Below are 20,550 nucleotides of genomic sequence, written 5' to 3' on the forward strand. Positions count from 1 at the left end.
CAGCCGTGGCTATCCCAGTGCTCTAGGGAGGAAGTGGCTCTAAGCTGGAAGCGGTTCTTTCCACCCATGCACATCCTAACCTCCCCCTGGTCCTCCCACTCCAGTTGCCCCAGAGTACAGACAAATATTGCACCCGCAGCGTAAAGCCACTGAAGGGGACACACTGACTCAGAACACTCGGATGGAAAGAACAGGCACAACCCCAACCAATGTGTTCTGGAGTCGTCTGGAGAGGGGCGATTTCTTTCTCTTAAAGTAAGGACTTCAGGACTTCCCTGGCAGTTCCGTGGTTAAGACTCCACACGCACAATGCAGGGAGTGCACGTTCGATCTCTGATTGGGAAGCTAAGATACCACATGCCATGCGGCATGCCCCCCCGCAAAAAAAAGGACTTAAAAGGCACTGCATTGAACAAGTGCAAGATCAAAAACTAAGGGCCGTGAAATGAGCAGATATCTCAGAAGGCCAGACCTTGTCTGTCTCTCCCAGTGCTATCTATCCCTAGAGCCTTGCAATTTATGATGATGATGGGAGTGATGAAACATTTATTGAGCATGGTATATGACCAGATCCTGTGCTGAGCAGAACACATGAATTAACAGGCTTAATTCTCACCACAACCCAAGACAGGTCTTCATTATACCCATTTCCTGATGAGGAAACTGAGGCCCAGACAGATTACACAGCAAGGAAGTAGTAGTTCCTGGTTTAGTTTAGACCCCCATAATGTTAATACCCGGGGACTCCCTGACCAGGGGACAAGAACAGTACGAGGCATTAAGAAAATCCAGTCTTACTCAGAAGTCAGCTTTTAATTACAAAGACCCTCTGTAAGTACTCGGTGCAAAAAAATTGGAAGGCGGTGAAACCAATGCATATCCTATATGTTTCATTCTGCACAAATTTGATTACTTCATGGGTCAAGGCCAGTTGTGATAACAGGTGATCCCAAAATCTCAGTAGGCTAAAGGTGTGTTTGCTGGGTTCTCTCACATAGTAAAGGCTTATATCCTGCTCACATCACACACCAATATGTCAAAGGCTCTGCTCCACGCGGTAGTTCAAGGACCTTGAAGCCAAAGAGCCCGCCACTGAATTCTCTGCAGTGTGGAGGCCTCAAGGGTTGGGGTGGGGGAGCAAAACTGGAGTTACCGTCCATAAATTCAAGTCATATTTCGCTGGCCGGTGGAACTCAGCGCCTTGGCTCCATTTAACTTCAAAAGACTACTATTTACTGTGTAAATAATCATAAAGCAAAAGAAGCAGGGTTAGGTAAACACCACCAGTCTCTAACGCCACCTGCTCCACCGACCAGCAAACACCAGTCTCAATCTTCCCTTCACACTTGCCTGTCACCACGTCCAGCACAAAGGTCAAGATTGCCAGCAGGGTGCGAGGTCCCTGGTGGCCGAGTGGTTAGGAGTCCAGGCTTTCACTGCCTTGGCCCCACGTTCAGTCCCTGGTTGGAGCTGGGGACTGAGATGCCACAAACCTCGGGGCACAGCCAGAAAAACAGGAAAAAAAAATGCTCATGAGGCCGTATTCCTGAGAGGTCTCCTCGTGGCCCCGTGATCTCTGAGCTAACAAGGAAACCCACCACCCAGTACCGACCACACACCCAGCACACAGTTGTGGCGCGGGGAAGGGTCACAGCCAACCGAAACTCCTTGCTCGGAAAGAAATTCCCTCAGTGGTGTCTGACCTTTTCCGACCCCATGGACTGTAGCCTCTGTCCATGGAATTCCCCAGGCAAGGACGCTAGAGTGGATAGACATTCTCCTCTTCGGGGGTCTTCCCGACCCAGGAATCGAACCCGGGTCTCCTGACTGCAGGTGGAGGCTTTGCCACCTGAGCCACCAGGGAAACCCTGGACAAGAAAGGGTAAAAATACAAACACACAGCAATCGTGGCCTGTGGCAGTTCTGAACTCCCGAGGGGAGAGCGCTAGGAAGGCCTCAGGCCACGTTCCTTTATTCGACCTTGATTCTGCTTTCTGGTTGGAACTCCTCTGTGTGGTGGTCTCTGTGGCCTCTGACCCTTCCCTCTTGGAGGGGCTCCCTTTTCCATTATCCATCCCGGCCATGCCTAAAGTGGATTTTGGATGAGCCTGCACGCTTTAGGGGTTGCCCATCTTCTGTCTCCTGCTGCTGCAAGGAAGCTGGCCTGAAATTTCTTTAGGCCTCAATACTCAATAGCTTTTCAAATCCATGTTCACGGTTTCTTAGCAATTCACCTTCCTGAAAAAAGCTGATAGACTTTTGTTCTCTACGCTTCTGAAAAGAGCAGGATCCTATGGTCCTACCCCCCCGACACACACACGAAGCCCCTGCCATGTACTCTGCCTGGCTTTTGTCTTGGAAAAGCTGTAGCCAAAGAATAGGTTTAATTGGAGAAGTGAGAAAAATGCAGAAACAAAGGGAAACTGTCAAAGGAGACCAAATAAAAGTCGTCCAGTCATGGAGCATAGTGAAGGACCCACTAGTTCCTTCTCAAAGGCTATACACAATACTCTGAGCTGTGTCCTACGAGCTGCCTTATAGACACTGGAACTCCCACCAGCTGGAGAAGCTAACTGCGAGATGACCAGGCTGGAGCCTTGACATCAGCGACCACAGTTCCAAGAACTGGCCTCAAGAAATGCAAACAAACTGACCTTGGAACTGAAGATTAACGATACCTAAAAGAATCCATGGCAGAAACTAACACGGTATTGTAAAGCAGTTATCCTCCAGCTAAAAATACATAAAATTTTTTAAAATAATCAGGATGATGCTGGTCAGACCACCGATGGCCAATTTCAAGATGACTCTCAGAGCTGACTGTGCTGTTTCGGCATGTGGCCCCCTCCCTCAGCCTACAAAAGCTCTTGCCCCTGATTGTCAATGGGGGGTGGGGGGGAATCGGCCTTTGGACAGGCATCCACCCACCCCCGTGGTTGCTGGCATCCAAAATAGAGCGAATTTTCCCTCCCATCAACCTGGCCTCTTTATCGGCTCTTGAGCAGCTGGACCCCACTTTCGATTACACTCCCGCAGAGCGTCCTGTTTCAGAGCAAACGCAAAGGTCTTTACTCAGAAGTGTTTTTAAGCCTAGCCTATACCTTGCTTTCTTTTCCTAGGTGTCTCCTCTCTTAATGGACACCTTGCAATTATCTGAAACAATAAATGAGAAGTCACATTCTTATTCTGTATTTGTTTCCACTTGGCTAAGTTATCTTCACCGAAAATTTTCAATGGGCCTTGTTGCTCAAGGCCCTTTCTGGTTTTATCTCTTATGATGTAGACCCAGAAACAGTCGGATTTTCCAGTGTTTTAATGCTCCAATTATTTTTACTTCTTCTCTGTTCCTTTTCTTTTCTACTTTCAAGCTGCTCTAAAACTAATTAAAACATGAGAAAAATGGTTTAGGATCAATAAGGGGCTGAGATGGAAAATGTGTGAAGCACATGAACAGTAATGCCACATGAACTTTGTAGGGGAAATGAACCTCCTCATGGAAAACGGTCGCTGTGATGAAAGGTAAAGACAGGACGCATAGCACCAAGCTACAGAGTTAGTGCACGGCATTCGGATTTCAGAGTGATTTCTACTGGAAATCACCACCGCAGGGGCCGGCTTGCCAGGAGAAGGATGAGAGATGGATGAGAAAGAGTCACTGCCCATGGATGTGACTCAGAGGCTCTTTGGGAGCAAATGGGAATTTGCTGTGTGCCTCGGGGAACTCAAACCCAGCTCTGGAGCCGCCTAGAGGGGCCCCAGCAGGAGGGGGGTGGGAGGGGGCCCGGGAAACCTACGGCTGCTTCACATTGATATTCGGTAGAAACCAACACAGTACTGCAAAGCAATTACCCTTCCGTTAAAAATAAACAACATTTTTTTTAAAAAAGGAGACTATTTGAGGAGAAAATATTGGCTGTATTGTGTCACGGCTCATTCCCTCCAACCCACTCACCATGGAGGGCAGGGATGATAGAGAAAGACACCCCGGTGAGAGGGTTATGAGAAAGAGAATATTATTATGTTCCCCCCCCCCAGCTTCACACATTGCTCATGAAATGATTTGGGAGTACATCACCAGGACCTCTAGAAAATGACACTAATGTAGCTGATTTTTTTATATAAAATGGAAGATTCTACTTCTGTAGCTGAGCCAGGAGTTGAAAGAGATTCCTATGCCTGTAATGAAACACCAAAGCTGTGGGGACTTCCCTGGCGGCCCAGTGGTTACGACTCCACACTTCCACTGCAGGAGGCGCGGGTTTGCTCCCTGGTCAGGAAACTAAGACACCACATGCCACGCTCTGCAGTCAAAAAATAAAAGCCAAAGCTATGGGATCGGTTCATATAAGAAGTTAGAGTTCCCTATAAAGGAGCAGCTTACGCCTTCACGCATGCAAAATCCCATGTGACAGGCACGTTTCAAATGCTGGGTACATAAGAGTGAGAAGGTAAAGTCTCTGCCCCTGGTCACTTGTTTTCTCTGTAGGAGGGGGAATTGGTGGGGACGGGAGATGGAGGTGAGATCAAACAACAGGCAATAAATAGTTCCAGACAGTGATGCATGCTGCAAAGAACACCCAGCCCGAAGAGGGCCGGAGGGGGAGGCTGAAGAAGTACACCCAGATCAGGCAGGTCCTCCTGGGCCCTGACTAGGTGCCACACTAAGTGTAACCGCCGTGGGAGACCACTGGAGGGTTTCAAGCAAAGGAATGGCAGAGTTGGATGACATTTCTCAAGGATCAGGTCAAACACTGCAGGGAAGTGATCCAAAGGTGGGGAAGCGTGTACGCTGGGACCCCAGGGAGGGCGCTTCTGCGTAGTTCAGATGGAAGATGTTTGAAAGAGGCACCAGAGTGGATGGTGAGTAAGGAGACAGATTGAGGGTACGGTCTGGAGGCACAGTCAGTGGGACTTGCTGCTGCTTTAGATGTAATGAAAGAGAACCAAAGAAGAATCGAGGATAACCCATTTTTTCTTTACAGCCATAACCGTGCTGTGTGCATACTGTCATTCCAGTTGTGTCCGACTCTTTGCAACCCTAAGGGCCATAACCCGCAGGCTCCTCTGTCCACGGGATTCTCCAGGCAAGGATACTGGAGTGGGTTGCCATGCCCTCTGCCAAGGGATCTTCCCCGCCCAGGGATCGAACCTGCATCTTTTATGTCACCTGTATTGGCAGCAGGTTTTTTACCACTAGTGTCACCTGGGAAGCCCTATAGTAATGCTTAGCCAGACCCAAGTAGCAGAAAAGCTGTCTCCATTCTATGAGAGAAAAACAAAACCCCAGCAGACAGCTAACAGTTTGTAAGTTAGAAAGAGGAAGCAGATATACAAACCGATTCACAATGGCAGGAAATGGCTCAAATCTGAAAACCAAGAGACAGGGGCAGAAAAATCTGAACACACATTACAAACCTACAGGTGTAAATATCCTGTATCGCTCTGAGCATCCCAATGGATCTTAAACAGCGCCATGGAGCTTCAGGCGCTAAAGCCTGGATAATCAGCTGCATCTTCAGAGGACAGGTAGCTTCTCATCCACAGCGCCATGCGGGAGGCCAAGCATCGATCCAGGATGATTTCCTAGAAGGAAAGCCTGAGACTCCCCCTGCTGCAGACCAAGAAGCAAATTCAGGAAACGAACTATATGGGAGATGAGCCCAAAGACATCTGAAATGGGAATGCTACGTGGGACCATGTGATTTTTAACGGGAACGAACAGCTTGTACTCACTGTAGCCAAGGAGTGAAAGAAGATGATGAGGAGCCAGGCCTCTCAGGATGGTGCGCCTCCGGGGACGTTCACAACTGCTGCCGACTCGGCGCATTTACACTGTACCACAGGCCACACCAAGCGTGTTACCCGCCCGGTGTCACGGAGTCTCATGGGGACGGAGCCACTCTTGAGCAATGCAGAGCGTGATGAAGAGCACAGACTCAGGAGCCTGGATTCAAAACCCTGTGCCGTCCCTTACCAGCTGGGCGAACTTGGGCAAGTGACATCCTCTCCGTGGGTCTGAATTTCCCTGTTGGTCTGAAAGACAATGGGAGCCAGTCCATAGGGTCCCTGAGAGGGTGGGAGGTCAGATACGTGCAGTGCTTAGCACGGTGATGCTCAATTAGTGACTGACTGGGAACGACTTTGAGGTTCCTGTTCAGTCACTAAGTCGTGTCCGACTCTGCGACCTCATGGCCGCAGCACGCCAGGCTCCTCCGTCCTCCACTGTCTCCTGGAGTTGGCTCAGATTCACATCCACTGGGTTGGTGATGCCATCCAACCACCTCGTCCACTGCTATTCACTTCTCCTTTTGCCTTCCACCTTCCCCAGCATCAGCATTTCCCATCCCAACCTTTCCCAACCTTTCCCAGTCTTCTCCAGTGAGTCAGCTCTCCACATCAGGTGGCCAGAGTGTTGCAGCTTCAACCACAGGCCTTCCAACAAATAACCAGGGCTGATTTCCTTTAGGATGGACTGGTTTGATATTCTTGCCGTCCACGAAAGGGATGAACTACTAGCTTGCCACTCTTACAGGGGAAGAACCGGACGCTGAGAGATCTGTAAGTCACTTATCTAACATCACACAGTGGAAATGGGACAAAGCCAGGGTTTTAGTCCACATCTGGCCTCCAGACTCAGTGCACTTAACCACTGTCTTATACCAGACAACTCACGTTGGCCAGCTGTGACAGCTTGTCTCCAAACAGGGGCCCCAATGAACCACAGCTTGGAGTGGTCCACCCCCACACTGAATCTGTGCCTGTCCTGTGACATAATCTAACCGAAGGAAGGTAGCAGAAGTGATGCCAATTCCAGTCCGAATCCTTAAGAGGGTCTGGCAGCTTCTGCTTTCATGCTCCTGGGAGCCCTGAGCTCCTATGAATTGTCTGATCTACAGCAAGACAACTGTCCAGTGAAGCCATGTTGGGGACAAGGAGGCCAGTGCTAATGCCTTGTAACCGCTCTCAGCAAACCAGAACTTAACCCCGAAATGCCTCAAGGTTAAGAAATCAAAACTAAGGACTATCGATCACAACCAACTAGGTTTTCTCAAATGAGGCGACTCCTTAAGCCTTAACCAATCAAATAATTTCCCTGCTTTCTTTCTGCATCCTCTCTACAAAAGTCTCGACCCTAGTTTCAGTGGGTGGAGTACTCCTAACCACTTCTGGTTAGGAAGCGTGGCACTGCCTGATTAGAATGGATTTTTTTGCTTAAATACACTCAGAATTTTTAATATGTCTCAGTTTATCTTTTAACAGAAGTAATTTTTTAAGCCTCTGTGTTTGGGACTGTTTGTTTGACAATAATGGGCTTCCCCAAAGGCTCAGCGGTAAGGAATCTGTCTGTGATGCAGAAAACTTAGGAGACACGGGTTTGATCCCTGGGTGGGGAAGATCCCCCAGAGGAGGTAATGGCAACCCACTCCGGCATTCTTGCCTGAAAAGTCCCATGGACAGAGGCACTTGGAGGGCTAGAGTCCGAAGAATCACAGAGTTGGACACGACTGAGTGAGAAAGCCAGTGAGTGAGTTAGACAATAATATACAACTGAAAGACTAGTCTAGAAGGAAAAGACTTACTGGGGGGAAAACGTGTCAGCAACATAATGCTGAGATCCAGAGCGACCACCACATTGCAGAAGCAAGATTCTGAGAGGGTAAGGGCCCATGGTCCAGGGTCCAAGCAACCAGAGCTCAGGTCCTGCTATTGTCAGTACTGACTGCACGAGCTACTCACTGCTGCCCTGACTCATTCCCTTCTCTGTACAATGCGGCTATCTCGCAGCGTGGTAGGAGCGATTCAATGATACAAGCCCTGTTAATGACACTAGAATAGTGTCTGACATTGTGGGGAAAAAAATTAACAACTGCTGTTTTTATTGTTTTTAAAAAATAGCATAATTATTCTAGATGCTAGTAAATTGACCAATGCAAGGAACAGATGGATTCCTCAGTTCTTGTCTCTCACTTTTCCAAGAATTACACCACTTTGTGTCACTGTGCTTTGGAAAATGCCAGGGAACAATATTTTAAGAGTTTGACAAGGACAACAAAAATAAATAAAGAAGCTTACCACCCACCTCAGCGGCCTCAAAGAGTGTTGGCATCTAAGCTATTACTGCAAAATAAGATTGTTAGAGAAACATACAATGACAGCATGTTTTTTCCCCCAACTGAAAAGTAATTTACAATTCGGACACAAGGTGGTATGTGACTGCTTCCAGGCAAAGTTTAAAACCTTATCCCCCTTCATAGGAGCAGAAGAATACCCAGCTTTCAGAAAAAACACAGCAACCAGAGGAACCTCAGATAGAGTAGGCTGCACTGCACGGTCACCGTTTTGATGAACGAGAAAAGGGAGAAGCAAAGTCCTTCTCAGAAGTAAAGGCACTGTCCCCCTCTGGATAGCCCAGGGAGCTCAACTCGGTGCTCTGTGAGGACCCAGATGGTGGGATAGGGGGGTGGGGGTGTCCATGAGGGAAGGGATATGTGTATCCCTATAGCCGATTCACTTCACTGTACAGCAGAAACGAACATGACCCTGTAAAGCAATTATACTCCAATTAAAAAATAAAATAATACAAATTTTTAAATTAAAAATCCAATTACTGAGTCTAGCATCTCTGAAAGCACATAAAAAAAAAAAAAGAAAGAAACAAGAAAGAAAAGTGATTTCTAATGATCGCGTGCATGCCTGGTAAGTCGCCTAGTCATGTCCGACTCCCTGTGACCCCGTGGACTGTAGCCTGCTGGGCTCCTCTGTCCTTAGAATTGAATTCTCCAGGCAAGAATACTGGAGTGGGTGGCCACGCCCTCATCCAGGGGACCTTCCCGACCCACGGATCGAACCCGCGCACTGGCAGGCAGGTTATTTACCACGAGCACCACCTGGGAAGCCGAAAAGCAAATGTTAAATCAATGGAAAAGCCCCTAAAGAGATAGCTAGACCTCCCAACAGAGATCAGACTTCAGGGGACAAGAGACACTTGGATCACTCAGCAGTCATCCATCTGGACAGAAAAGAACCCACTAAGTCCTCACTGCGGCATCTTGAATGTCAGAAAGGGACAAAAAGAAAAAAAGCCAGAATTGTTATTTATCTTTTAACAAAAGTAATTTAACAGTAGGACAGACACCTGTCACCAGACCCTTGGCAACATGGAGCGGGGCACTGATGCTTGACCCTGTTCTATGCCCTGCGTCACTTCATCAGAGACATTTCTGTTGTTTAGTCACTAAGTCGTGTGCGACTCCTTTGTGACCATGTGGACTGTAGCCCGCCAGGCTCCTCTGTCCATGGGATTCTCCAGGCAAAAGTACTGGAGTGGGTTGCCATGCCCTCCTCCAGCGGATCTTCCCAACCCAGGGACTGAACCGAGGTCTCCTGCATTGCAGGCAGATTCTTTACCACTGAACCCCCAGGGAAGCCCTCAGAAATGTTTACCTTGCTTTGGTACAGACCTTCTCCCTCCACCATTTTTGATACATGGATTTCTGGATCGCATGAACCTTTTCTCCTGACTAGAGTCTTGGGATTCTGCAGCCCAGAGTTGGTAAAACCAAGGATACAGCCCGCTCTCTGAATCCCTCCTTAAGAAACGTATTTATTTCTGTCTGAAAGTGCTCCAGGTTACTCAAGAAGCCTGGTAATTACAGAAGGCAGCTGTGGTGAAGTGGAAGAAACCCCGGGGCTGGAATTCAAGAGTCTTATTCACTCAGCAAACACTTGCTGAGGATCCGGTGTGAGCAAGGCAGCGTTTGGTACAAGATAGAATGTGCGCGTGGGCCTCAGCTGTGTCCGACTTTTTGAGCCCCCAGCCTGTAGCCCACTAAGCTCCTGGCCGTGGAATTTTCCAGGCAAGAATATTGGCGTTGGTTGCCATTTCCTACTCCTGGGGATCTTCTTGACTCGGGGATCGAACCCTTGTCTCTTGCACTCCCGCCCTGGCAGGCAGATTCCTCGCCATAGCGCCACCTGGGAAGCCCCCACAAGAAAGAACGACTGAAGACCGGAGGCGGCAGGAGCTCTGCCTTCAGTTTCACCCCCCACGCCTCGTACAGGACTGGCGTCTAGCAGCTTCCAACAGATGTGTGTTCAACCCCGTTAATCTTGCCGCTAACCAATTTCCCTCGTCAGGCTTCAGACGCCACCTCTTACTTTTTTTAAGTGACTTAGGGCCTCACTTCTCAAACTTTAATGGGCAAACCCATGCCCCGGGGACCTTGCAAGGTGCAGACTCCATCAGCAGGCGTGGCAGAACCCAGGAGCTGCCTTTCTAGCAAGCCTCCTGAACTGGTGGTCCACGGACTACACTTTGAGTAGCAAGGAGTGAGATGATCTCTCAGGGAGAGATTCTGGCTACCACTCTACCCTTTTGAAGTGTAGAAAACACTAGAGACTCTAAGTGTGGAAGGAAGTGGAAGAGGAGCAAAGTGAGCTGGGCGTGGTGCTGGGCTGGATCCAGGTTAGTGGAAGCTTCTCCCCAAAGCCGGCAGGAAAGGCCCACTCTTTTGTTACAGCGCACAAACAAAGCTTTCAGGGTCTGTAAAAAGCATCAGGCATCATCTTGCTGGCTCGGAAGGCTCTATCTCTTAATGATTCTTCCTGTTTTTCTCAGCCTGATCCAAGAGAATGAGAAAACAGTCCCAGTGAAGGTCAGCAGAGGTCAGGGAGGTCCCTGGAGAGGCTGCTTTCAGCCCACACGTGGGGAGAGAAGCAGCTGGAGGCCCCACTCCAGCCCTGCCGGGTTCCAGCCCGACACCTTTGCTAACCCAGCCCCATGCCAGAGCGTCAGGGTGACAGGGGACCCGGGATGGGGAGCCCTGCTCCAAGTCAGCGCCATTCAAATCCACACTCACTACAACTGCTGGGTGTGCCAGTGGGCCAGACGCCCCAGAGGACACAGCGTCAACAGAGTCAGGGCCTGCTGGGAGCACTTGTCTGTAAGGGGCGGAAGGTATCTGTGGAAGACAGACTGCAACGCAGAATGTCACCAAGGACACGCCAAAGAGACCCACAGGTGGTACAGAGATTTAGAGAGCTGCAATCCCAACTGCAAATATGCAACCTGCTTTTCTCAGCAACAACAAAAAAGAGAATGCCAGCATTCTGGCCCACGCACAAACATTTCCGGAATGATCTCTTACGTCTGGACTCAGCACAGTATTTGATAACATCTGTCAGGCCCTGTCACAGCATTCGATTGTAAACACCAAGGCCCCACTCTCCTCCGTGTTGTGTGGCAGCCTGGATGGGAGGGGCGTCTGGGGCAGAAAGGATACATGTACGTGTCTAGCTGAGTCCCTTTGCTATTCACCTGAAATTTAAAGAAATGTAGAGAGGTGTTGCCGTAAAGGCATCAAGGGAAACATCAGGAAGAGGGCATCTGAAACTTGAAGGGGGGTATGGGATCCTCAAGAAAAGATGGAAATGAGAATATTCCAAGTCAGGGAAAAATAGGAAAGAAGGCGCAGAGGGGAATTTCAATGCACATTCAGGGTGGGATCCAGTGTGACTAGAGCTCGTGGGAAAAGAGGCTGGTAAAGAGAGGCTGAGAGCCAAGGGAGGATTCTCATCACTAAGGCCTGAGTCTCTCTTTCCCCTCATAGGGTCTGATAGAGGCCCACGGACATGCACACTCACCTGGCCAACTTTTAGGACTCTGCCTGTCAAAAATGAGACTACACACAAACGTACGATGGCATATTACTCAGCCATGAAAAGGAATGCATTTGCATCTGTTCTTATGAGGTGGGTGATCCTAGAGCCTGTTAGGCAGAGTGGGGTCAGTCAGAAAGAGAAAAACAAATACTGTGCGTTAACGCATATATATGGAATCCAGAAAGAGTACTGAAGAACCTATTTGCACGGCAGCAGTGGAGACCAGATGGAGGGAACAGACGTGGATGCTGTGAGGGAAGGAGAGGGTGGGACGCGTTGCAAAAGTAGCAGGGAAACACGGACGCCACCATGTGTGAGACAGACAGCCTGCGGGTTTGGCTGTAAGACACGGGGAGCTCACAGCACGGCTCCGTGACGACCTAGACGGCTGGGACGCGGCGGGAGGCGGGATCGGGGTCCACGAGGGGCGGGGGGGACATGTGTGCGCCTTCGGCCGATTCAAGCTGATGAACATTTCGGCCATAGCAGAAGCCAGTCCAATATCGTAAAGCAGTTATCCTCCACTACAAACAAACTTGTGAAAAATGGCACCACAATGATCCCCAGCAACTCACTGGTCCAATAATTTCTAACTGAACCCTTAATACATGTGGAGCCACCATGCTCAGCTGGTAAAGAGTCTGCCCGCAGTGCAGGAGAGCCCGGCTCGATCCCTGGGTTGGGAAGATCCCCTGGAGGAGGGAAAGGCTACCCACTCCAGTATTCTGGCCTGGAAAACTCCACGGACTGCATAGTCCATGGGGTCGCAAAGAGTCGGACACAACTGAGCGACTTTCAGTTTCACTTAATATACATGAAGCACCTTCCCAGGGACTAGAAATGCCGTAGAGAGATAAACCAGACGCATCCCTGAGACCTGGACAGACGACAGGTAACACGAGGTGGCAGGAAGAACGCAGGACTGAAATCAGAATCCTCTGGGCTGCAAACCCTAGCTGTGCGTTAAGCATGAGCGATTCCCCGTCTCTGGGCCTTGGCGTCCAGCTCCCTGCCGTGGGTGATGACACTTATCGCCCAGGATTGCTGTGGAAACGAACCTTCGGGGAAGGAACGTCCCGTTGCGTCGCGCACGCTGCAGGCATTCACCACCGGTTTGTTCTGTCTCCGGTCGCAGAGAGGCGCTGATTTCCAGGGCTTCACACTCCACCCCGGCAGTTTGGAGACTCTGCGGCTCCTGTCCCTGTGCCCACCCCCAGGGCCCTGGCACGTCCCAGCGAGGGGGGCTCTCCCCAGCCCTGGGTAAGAAGTTCTCCGCCCCCCACCCCCACCCCGGGGTGGCCTGAGATGAGGCGGGTGGCCCAGGCAGCCGTTAATCAGGATGCCTCCGCGGCTGCACCAGGCGCCGGCAGGCCGCTCAGCTGCCCCGTGGGCATCCTCACCGCTCCACCGACCCGTTGCCATGGCAGTAACCCCCAGAGACAGCCAGGACTGGCCAGAGCCGAAGAAGAAGGTTCTGTTCCTCTGATTCAATCGGCCTCGATCTCGGTTGATGTCAGGGTCCCAGAGGGAGAATTCACAGCAGAATTTAAATTGACTGAGCACTCCTTTTCAACCCTGAACCATCTATTAAGTGCTCTCCACCCGTGACCTCATTCCATACTCACGATGACACAGTGCAACAGGGATTCCCAGCCCCACTGAGCAAAACCGGAACATGGGGTTCAGAGAGGTGAGTGCCGATGTCACGCAGGTGGTCCGGGGAGCCAGGACACGGCTGTGCCCCCCGGACCCCCAGCCCAGGGCTGCATGACTCCAGAGCCTCTACTAGCTTCCCCCAGAGCCAGGGCCAGCGTCGCCCTGGCCTGAACGCTCCTGGAGCTCAAGGAGGCAGCCACAGAGAACAGAGACCCTGGGTCCTCCTGGGACCCTGAGGATTCCTCAGGGACAAAGTCAGATGACTCTGACCACGAGCTATATTGAGGCAGCTGCCCGAAAACGTGTTCGGGAATTCCCTAATGCAAGCCCGATTTCAAATAGGCAGCCTACTTTTCTCAAAAAAAAAAAAGTGAAAATGCCAACATTTTGGCCCCCACACCAACACAGCTCCAGAATGGTCCCTTACATCTGGACTCAGCACAGTATTGGATGATACGTGTCAGACCCTGTGGCAAGATTCGATTCTAAACACCGAGGTTCAGCTCTGCTCAGTGTCGGGTGGCAGCCTGGATGGGAGGGGAGTCTGGGGGAGAGTGGATACAAGCATATATCCGGCTGAGTCCCTTGGCTGTCCCCCTGAAACCGTCACAGCATCATCAATCAGCTGTGCTTGCAAAGTCACTTCAGCCGTGTCCGACTCTCTGTGACCCCACGGACTGTAGCCCGCCAGGCTCCTCTGCCCACGGGATTCTCCAGACAAGAATTCTGGAGAGGGTGGCCATGCCCTCCTCCAGGGAATCTTCCCGACCCAGAGGAGGAACCTGCATCTCTTAAGTCTCCTGCATTGGCAGGAGGGTTCTTTACCACTAGTGCCACGTGGGAAGCCCATCAATCGGCTAGCCTCCAATACAAAATGAAAAAGTTAAGAGGGAAAAATCAAAAATAAATAAAAATAACCAAAACAATAAACACCAAGGTCCTTATATTCAGGCACAAGGGGAACAGCTTTCACTTGCTGGTTTCAGCTGCCGGGTTCCGCCCCACTGGAGGCGCACGTCCCCGGAGGACCTGGGGAATACCTCGCTAAGCTCAGATGCTGGAAAACTCACCTAAAAAACGGGGTGGCTCTCCCTCCCTACCACCCGCCCCTCCCGCGTGCCTGCTGACCTACTAGTCCCAACACTGGGAACGCACGACGTGGGGAAATCCAGCCGCTCTCAGTGGCCCCGGACATCTGGGTCCTCCAACCCCAGGCTGCGGCTGAGATGGGAGGCAACCACGCAAGGGGGCTGGGAAAGCGGCTGGAGGGACTTCTGCCCAGCGGTCGACCTCCTGAACAAACACTTGTCCCACTCTCTAGGGGTCAGCAGAGCCGTGTTTACGCATGCCCAGACCAGTCCGTTAATTAATTAACTCCCCGGGTGGCCTCTGGCCCCTAAAGCCTTCACCCCTTGGGGCGTCAGTTTCCTTATCTATAAAATCTAAGAATGGGAGGAGTTGATTTTTTTTTTTTTTTTTTGCTTTTAATTATTACTGGAGTAGAGTTGCTTTACATTGTTGTGTTAGTTTCTGCCGAGGAGCAAAGTGAAGCAATCACGCCCATACCTCTCTCCCCACTCTCTTGAATTCCCTTCCCATTTAGGGCTAGACGGCGCTGAGCAGGGTTCTCGGCGCTGCAGAGACGGTGCTCGCTGGCCGTCTGTCTTCCGCAAGCATCAGTGGTGTCTGAGTGTCAATCCCAGTCACTGCCCCTCCCCCCTCGGCTTCCACACGCTCCTTCTCCATGCCTGTGTCTCTTGCTCTGCTTTGTAAATGGATGAGTTGATTGCCAAGGCTGCTTCTTGGCTCTGGCGCTTTCTGATGCCAGGAGCTACCTTGAAAGAGCAGGAGAGAGAGTGCTGGCTCCGCTGCATGGGCCTGGGCACCACGCCCCCTGCCTCTGCGCCTCGGGTTCCTCAAGCTGACATGGCCTTTCCGTCACGGCCTGCGTGCATTCCAGCAAATTCCAGACCTGACACCTGCTCACCACCACCTCCACCAATCAGGCCTCCCTGATCTGCTGCAATAACCTCTGAGCAGAGGGCTCCAGCCCCAGCGTCTCCTCCACCCGCCCGTTCTCCTCCCGGCCTCCAGGGCCATGTCGCTGCAGAACTCTCTGGTGCTCCAGGGCTTAGGACCCCATGCTCTCAGTGCTGAGGGTTCAATCCCTGGTTGGAGAACTAAGATTCCACAAGCTGCATAGTGCAGCAAGAAAAAAAAAGAGAGAGAGAGGGTGATGTTTCTTTTCAAAACACAAACCCACTCCTATTAGCACCCCGCTGCTAAGCCTCCCCGCTGCTTTTAGGATAAAGAACAAAACCCCAGCCAGTCCTTCAGCATCCTGTCACTCAGCCTCCCGCTCTCCCCTGCAGGCACCAGCCACCTGGCCTCCTTTTTGCTCCTTAACGGACAAAGCTCCCTAGCTCCCGCCAGGCCTTTGTCGAGAATCCGATCTGCGCCCGCTCTAACCCACCCCATCCTTCAAGGAGCACATTCCTTCTCTTCCTTTAGGTCTCACCTCCACGCACCCCCACTCAGGAGTCCGCCCAGGAACGTGCCAGGCTCGCTCAGAGGGCCTGCTCTGACTCCCCCACGAGACCACACCCTTCCCTGCACAGTGATCCTGTCCAAGTATGCGTTCACTGATGAGATTCTCTGTCCTGTCTCCCTGCCCCGCAGTCTACACTCAAGAAGGATTCTCACTGCGGCAGCGGGAGCTGGGAGTTCTACCCTTAGGAAGGCCCTGGGGTGGGAGGCGGAGGGGTGCCATCCCTTCCAGCAAACCCTGGCAGAGACCAGGCTCTGTCAGCTCTGATCTAAATCTCTGAGGCTCCCAGGGAGACATCCTGCTGACTGCTGGAAAACTCTCCCCAAAGGCCAGCTCACAACATCAAGTCAGCCATGGGCTAGGCTCAGAGTTCATGCCAGCAGAGGGTGCAAAGGCATCCCTGCCAGAGACCTCCGCTGCTGGTGGCCCCCCCCCTCCCCAGGCGGTGGGCCTCTTCTGAGCATCAGCCAGCAACTGGGAGGGCGTGGAGCTGGTGTTGCAAAGGGAAGATGACCAGTGGAGTCCTGGCTCTCTGGAAACGTCTTCAGTCCTTTCCCCCCGCCCCACCTCCTTCTGCCAACTGACTCACACTGATCATTCAAATGTGAATGTCACCTCCTCCTCCAGGAAGCCTCCCTTGGCTGAACTAATGACCCCATGCCTGTACCTGTGTTCCCCCCGCCCCACCCCTGGCATCCCTCTGGCATGGTACTCAGAACACTACACGGAAAGTAAGTGTCTCCCCACCCAGCTGAAGGCTGCCTGAAAGAACTGACATCACCAGACCCAGTGCCCAGAACCCAGCGACTACTTAGAAAAACGTCATTGTATCAATGAGGAAACTGCGTCCCTGAGAGGAAGAGTGACGTGTCCCCAAGGCCACATGACATGTCACTTACCAGCAGAGCCAAGCATACAACCCAGGTCTCTAACTACAAGTTGTCATAAAACCCAGGTCTCTAACCACAAGCTGTCACCCTCTTTCCCCACTGCCTCCCTGTCTTCACGGGAATGGCCACTGTTCATGACTCTGGGGACCAAGGACACTCCAAAGACTCAGGAGGAGAGCATCCTGAAGGCAGGATCCCTGGGGTGTCCCCAGGGGAGAGCAGCTATAGACTTCTGTGTCCTCTACCCGCCAGCTGAACAGACATTCCCCACTCAGGACTGAGATTTGTGGAGAATCCAGCCTCAGAGCCAGCAAAGCCATGGGCACGTGGTGGCAAACCATCCCTCCTCTGCAAGCAGAAAAGCCGTCCTCCAGGACAGAGAGTCTGTGTTCCTCCCTCCAGCCCCTGTCCTGGAGCACATGCTTTCTAAGAACCTGCCAGAATTTACCAAGCCTGCTGTCTCACTCCATCAGGCACCCCCAGATCTTAAGCTTCCTGAGGGCTGGGAAACCTGTGTTGCCTTTGGATCACAGAATACATTATCTGCAAGGGCCTCTCAGATTCACCTGGCTCAATCTGTTTACATATACATCTAAGAAGTGGGATCCAGAGGGGGTAAAGCCACACTCCCTGGTCACTGGGCGAAGGCCTGACAAAGCCAGGGTCTGAGCCACCCCCCAGCCGTGTCCCACACGGATCCCCACCGCACCAGACTCCAGCTCTGACAAGTAGCATCCTTCAGTCTCCTCCAGGCCTGACAGCAGAGCTGGTCCCAGTGAAGTGTGAAAATGAAGTGAAAGTCCTTCACCTGGGTCTGACTCTTTGCAACCCCACAAACTTCAGCCTGCCTGGCTCCATGGAATTCTCCAGGCAAGACTCCTGGAGTGGGTAGCCATCCCTTCTCCAGGGGGTCTTCCCGAACCAGGAATTGAGCCTGGGTATCCTGCATTGCAGGCAGATGCTTTACCAGGTGAGCCACCGACTTTGTTCATTGACGGGAGGGGACCCACCAAGACTCACACCGCAAATCCGATCACGTCACTTCCCTGCTTAAAAGGCTTTGGTGGTTTCTTGCTACCCTGCCGACACGTCCATCCTTCCTGCTGTGGCCGCCCTCGAAGTCCCAGGCCCCTGCTTTCTCTCCCGCCGCAGACCACGCAGACCACGGTTGGCGGAGGCCTCCCCCGCGGTCCTCACACGCTCAGGGCGGCTCCCACCTCCTAGGCCAGCCAACCCCATCTTGTCTTCCTCCACCCCAAAGACTTCCCCGGAGCTCTCACACCCTCAGCCCACCCCCAGGTGCCCTGAGCTCCATTGCGATCACTACCCGAGCTCCTCATCTCGACACTTCATCCGACCCCCAGGCGCCCGGACCCTCTCTGTCTCCATCCTCCCCGACTATCGGTGCTTTGATTGGCAGGTGGGGACCCCTCCCCTACGCCCAACCGGCTCCCTGACCAGCGGCCGCGGACCCGCAGGGCTGCGGCAGCTGAGGCCCAGGCATTGGGGGGGGGGGGGGCGGGAAGGGCTCCCAGGGAAAGTGCTCAGAGTCTCACCTGGGGTGCTGGGGGGGCACCCCAGGGGAGGGCCCCTCCGGGAGCGCTGCTGTCCCCGCCTCCGCGTCCGTCCAGGATGCGCGGGGAAGGGGAAGTGCTCCGCTCCCTCTGACCCCCGGTGGCTGCTTCCTGAGCTTCCTTCAGTCTCTGACCGACGGGCAGACGCGGGCAGTGGGGCTGCCACACGCTGCCGCCCCCAGACACACTTCCTGCCTCTCCCGGCAGGATGTTATTGCAGAGCCCTGCTTGGTGATTGTCAGGAGATGGGCTTTCCTGAGCTCGTTAAGGGACCTCGCTGCTTTCTCGGGGCCAGCCCCCCTTTTCCTGTGGCCCCCGGGAGCAGGGAGGGAAAGGGGCCCTGCGGCAGCTCCCCGAGGACTGTGGCTGAAGACCACCAGCCCTGGGGGCAGCGGGTCCCATCCCAGCGGCTCTGGGCGCCAGGCAGTGCTTGGCACCGACAGCCACTGTGTCGTTCAGCCCTCACGATAATCCCTGAAGGCAAATGCCATCACTACCCCCTGTTTTACAGTCGGCTGACCTGATGTGCTCCAAGGCACGCGGCCAGAAGGAGACAGGGCAGGGATCCAAATCCAGGGCTGCCTGACTGCTCCCAGCCTCCCACACCATCCCCTTTGCTGCTGTCCAGTCCACGAGCGGGTTCTCATCCCGTGAGTGACCAGCGGCAGGGAGAGGAGGGGAGAGGCTTCCCCGGGGCCAGCATTTCCCTCGAGGGAGTCCAGGGGTCACAGCATCTCCCCTCATCTCTGAGAAAGAACTAGAGCTCACTCGGGATAACAGGATAAGGAGACAGCTCGCACCTCCTTAGCCAAATTCAAGCACTTCCGCTTTGCCCGGGAGGAGGCGGGCCCCTCACTACCATGGACGAGGCAGAAGAAGGTGAAGGCAGTCAGAAACTCTCCACGGTGACGGTGGTCTCTCTTGGGTGATGCTTTTTGGAAAGAGCAGCAATGTGGCAGCCTGGACAGACGATGGCTTGGTCTGCGTCTTACTGATTCTGCTACGAACCGAGTGATCCTGGGGTCCTGCACCTTCCAGGGGCCTCATTTTCCTGACCTGGGAAGTAGGATAACTCCCGCCCCCCTCTCCAGTATTCCTGCCTGGAAAATCCCATGGACAAAGGAGCCTGGTGGGCCACAGCCCATGGGGTCGCAGAAGCGTGGGACAGGACTTAGGGACTGAGCGAAAACAGCCCCCCATCACCCAGAGTGTCTAAAAATACAGGGATTCCATGTGCGTAAAAGTACCTTGTAAACTGAGACACGGGGCTGTTTCTGTTAAGTGGGTATTTTTTCCTTCTTTTTTCTGTCTGGGTGACAACCCAGAGTAACAACTCTGGGGCCCAAAACTGGGTTCAAATCTCAGTCTTGCTGGTTTTGAGCTTTATGACCATAGATGAGTGTTTTGAGGACTCTAAGCCTGTGTTCCCCCCACCCTTTATTTTTTTATGTGGATCATTTTTAAAGTCTTTATTGAGTTTGTTATAGCACTGCTTCTGCTTTTTGCTTCGGGTTTTTGGCCACGGGTGTGAGGGATCTTAGCGCCCCCACCAGAGATCAAACCCACACCCCTGTGTTGGAAGGTGATGTTTTAACCATTGGACCACCAGGGAAGTCCTGAAGCCACCACTTCTGGGCAGGAAAAAATGGAGAACAGTAATCCCTGCCTCATAGATTCGTAGGGAAGGTTCAACACATGGACATCTAAACGGTGAGCACAGTGCCTGAGCTCAAGCTCCCGGTAAATGGCAGCTGCTGTTTTACGAAAAATGATGATGATTATTTCTGCTACTGTTTCCATTACTCTGCTGAAGTCACAGTCTAGCAACACAGTGGCCTGAGGAAAAGGAGGTGGCCGGGCCCCCCGCGTCAGCAGCAAGGAGACCTGCTGAGTCCCCACACCCAGCCAGACAGAGCCACAGAGCATGAAGGGACAGACCAGACAGACACGGAGACGGACAGGCAGCGCGCGAGAGGAGCACAGAAGACCCGCGTGGGACAGACGTGATGGAAAGAGCAAGCCGGCCTGAGCGGGCCTCCTGTTCGTCCACAGAACTGAGTCTCCGGGATGCCAGTCTGATGGCGGTGGCACCATCCAGGGTCTTGTCCTGCCCTGGGTCACGCGCACACGCTGGGAGGTAGGGACTGCCGTGACTCCCAGTTTGCAAAGCTGGAAATTGACTTTGAGAGCTCCAGTGACGTCCAAGGTCACACAGCTAACG

General features: G+C 52.6%; 1 long non-coding RNA gene across 1 annotated transcript in view; it reads right to left on the minus strand.

Moving 5' to 3' along the window:
• The window catches only part of LOC122700659, a 33,066-nt gene that overhangs the window by 5,051 nt on the left and 7,465 nt on the right, over positions 1-20,550 (minus strand). The window contains exon 2 of the long non-coding RNA XR_006342855.1: positions 5,734-6,033. This is a non-coding gene — a long non-coding RNA (uncharacterized LOC122700659). The remainder of the gene's footprint in view (positions 1-5,733; positions 6,034-20,550) is intronic.

The sequence above is a fragment of the Cervus elaphus genome, chromosome 1 (genome assembly GCF_910594005.1).
Source record: "Cervus elaphus chromosome 1, mCerEla1.1, whole genome shotgun sequence".
Classification (NCBI taxonomy): domain Eukaryota; kingdom Metazoa; phylum Chordata; class Mammalia; order Artiodactyla; family Cervidae; genus Cervus; species Cervus elaphus.